Genomic DNA, 3,603 nt, shown 5'->3' on the forward strand with positions numbered 1-3,603 from the left:
CACACAAGTATGAAATAATGAAAAAAATATGACTTTATGTAATAATATAAGAAAACTGAAAGTGAAGATGTGACATCATCAGCCCACCTAATGAATATTCATGACGACTGTTTTCACAAAATATTGCTTAATTTTAAACTTCAATAACTTTATTATTTGTTATTCGATTTTATGAAATTTTCGGCATTTTGCTCAGTGAATTCTACTCTTATGTATTAAGATAAATATTTTCAGCCCGGACCATCCCTTTAATAATAGTACATAACAATGCAGAAATCAACTCGCATATTCAATGAGCTGTGACCTTTGACCTTTGGACTCCGAATTCGAAATTAGCCTGTATTTTGATGCCGTCTACCTACACACTAAATTTTTTTTTAATTCGTTGAATATTTCATATGTTATCATGCGGAAACCAATTCGCATATTTAATGAGCTATGACCTTTGACCTGCAGACTCCGAATTCGAACTTAGCCTGTATTTTGTTTTTATCTACCTACACACCAAAAGAATTTAAATCTGTTGAATATTTCATAAGTTATCATGCGGAAACCAATTCGCATATTTAATTACCCGGTAGCTGTGACCTTTGACCTGCGGAATCCTAATTCAAATGGCAACAGTGTATTAATGGCAAAAATAAGGTAAAAATCTTGCAGTCAGAACTACATAATTCCTCTGATTTTAATCGATTCTCATGAAATTCGGCACACACATTGATCTTGAGGTGAAGATGTCTAAGACACATTTTTGTGTGTCTTTCAGAAATCTTGTTGCCATGGTAACAACACATTATATGGGGAAAATTCTTAGGATTCGAACTGCTTCATCAATTTTCAATCAATTCTCATGAAATTTGGCATACACATTGATATTGAAGTAAAGATGTTCAAGGCACTTTTTTGTGTGTTTCAGAAATTGTGTTGCCATGGTAACAACATACAGTATGGCAAAATTTAGGTTAAAACCTTGCGATTTGAACTACTTCATCACTTTTTAACCAATTCTCGTAAAATTTTGCTCACACATTTGCCGTGAGGTGAAGATGTGCATGAATCATTTCTTTTTTGCATTTGTCAGACATTGCATTGCCATGGTAACCACATATGATAGCCAGAAATGCAGAAAAAATCATTGTGGATCAAACTACTTCCCCAATTTTTAGTCAGTGCTCATAAAAGTTGGAACAGATATTCGTCTTGGGGTAAAGATTCATATTAATTTATAAATGTCTTCTAAAATTTTCACGCCAGAGTATGGGGGTATTAATCACCTTCATTTAAATTTCTAGGTTTGGGGGGGGGGGCAGGAGAGGTCTTTGAAAACTGAAATCAAAATAAAGAAGGTTAAAGGTGGTTTGTTTGAATAACATATTGTAAATTTTCTTGTATTGCATTGTATCACTTTAAGCACAATTTTTTGGATATTACTTTGATTTTCATCTCATCTTAAATATATTATTCATTTACATGTATTTATGCTTTAAATGTCAGGACCATGATGTAAAGCAGTTTTTTAACTGATCTTGTCATCCTGAATAAGTATATTTGAATAAATGAATAAATAAATAAAAATAAGCAATAGCATTCAAAATAGAATAATTGTTGCTAGATGATAATGGATTGAAATAGCAAAGAAAAAGTACATAAAGAGGAAGATAAAGAGGGAGAGAGGAAATGGAATGAGAAGGTATGGTAAAGCTCAAGAGCAAAAAATGAAGTAGTTCAAATAGCAAGGTTTTTACCTTAATTTTGCCATATAAATTGATATAATATTTTGTTACCATGGCAACACAATTTCTGAAACACACAAAAAAGAGCCTTGTGCATCTTTAATTCAATACCAATGTGTGTGCCAAATTTCATGAGAATTGATTGAAAACTGATGAAGCAGTTAAATCCTAAGAATTTTTCCCAATTTTTGCCATATGTGTTACCATGGCAACAAGATTTACCCCGTGATTTTGCGCTAATCTTTGGCTTTTCCTTTGTAGTCTGATTTTTCTTTAGTGTCCGATCTCCTTACGCACTTCATAATTACTTTAAGGAACCTGCAGACATTACAAGCTCTGCTTTTTATGCAGGTTCCTTCATATTTCACTTTATTTACTGCCATTATCTTTGTATTTTCTATGTAATCAAATATCTTTCTTGTATTATATTATTTGTTATCTTGTGAAGTATGAGAATAAATTCAATTCAATTCAATTCAAGATTTCTGAGACACACAAAAATGTGTCTTAAGGCCATGTACCGCACACCTTACGACTGTTCGCGATCCGAGTTTGGAACAAATCGCATTTTGCTCTTTTTCTGAAAATGTGAACATATCATTTTATTAATTGAGGTTTAAATTAATTGAAGGAACACATATATAACAATTTTGAAAGATTGCAAGCCTTTATTTCAGAGTAAAGGCCAAGTTTCAAATCGTAGCCAAACGTGAGACTGCTATGTCATTACGACTAGATATTAAATTCGCTTTTATTCTAAGAAGGATGATAGCATAGTCACAAATTTGAACATATGTATTCGTACAATCATTTTAGAACATTACACAGTAAGATATTCCAAGTCTCAATGTTAGCATCAAATTCTACTACATTTTATTCTGAAATGTGGGTCGCAGACCAGTCGTAAGGTGTGCGGTCGCCTTTAGACATCTTCACCTCAAGACCAATGTGTGTGCCAAATTTCATGAGAATCGGTTAAAAACATAGGAAGTAGGTCTAACTGCAAGATGTTTACCTTATTTTGCAATAATACACTGTTACCATGGCAACACAATTTCCAACACATGCAAAAAACATGTCTAGCACATCTTTACCCCAAGACCAAAGTAAGTACATACACATCAATCAGCATCCGACCCCCTCCACCACCACCCCTTCAACTTGTTTATGCATCTGTATTCAGATATTTGGTGCATTGACATTCCATTGAGATGTCAGACAAACAGAACATCTGTTCAAAAAGGGTCTGAATTTAAGAACTAAACAAATGCATTGTTTGAGTTTTGCACTAGCACTACTCTATATATCAGACCAATTCAAACTCATAAATTCTGACATTTTCACCCATTTTTTTTCACTGTTCCTGCAGCCAGATTTTTTGGAGCATACCCCCATTTTTAATTCTTATATATAAACAAAGGTCTGGAGAAAAAAATCATGCTTTTGTCCAACGTGTCAACTCACAAGTAGGGCCTAGGGTATTTTTGATGCTCTGCCTCACAGACCAGACTTCAGCAATAAGTGATAACTTACCCCTCTTTCAAGCCTGCTCTAGCTTGTTTTCAGTCCAATCTGACCAAGAACTCTTCGTAAATGTACTTGTTTCTTCTTCACAGTTCAAATCGAAAGTTGGGACCTTTCGCAATCCTCACGGACGCTAATATTAGGGTCCCCTAACACAAAAGTTAACGCTTAATCATACACTTGATTTTTAAGATTGAATGTGCATTATAGTCAATAGAATCAAACGTAGAAAACTGCTCTACAATCAATGCTAAACTTTGTGTTACAGGGGGGTTACAGGCCCTACAGATCTGCTTTTCGTGTGCAAAATCCTTTTCTGCGACACTCGCACCATACATAGCATGTA

Source organism: Lytechinus pictus, chromosome 9, assembly GCF_037042905.1.
Source record: "Lytechinus pictus isolate F3 Inbred chromosome 9, Lp3.0, whole genome shotgun sequence".
Taxonomy (NCBI): domain Eukaryota; kingdom Metazoa; phylum Echinodermata; class Echinoidea; order Temnopleuroida; family Toxopneustidae; genus Lytechinus; species Lytechinus pictus.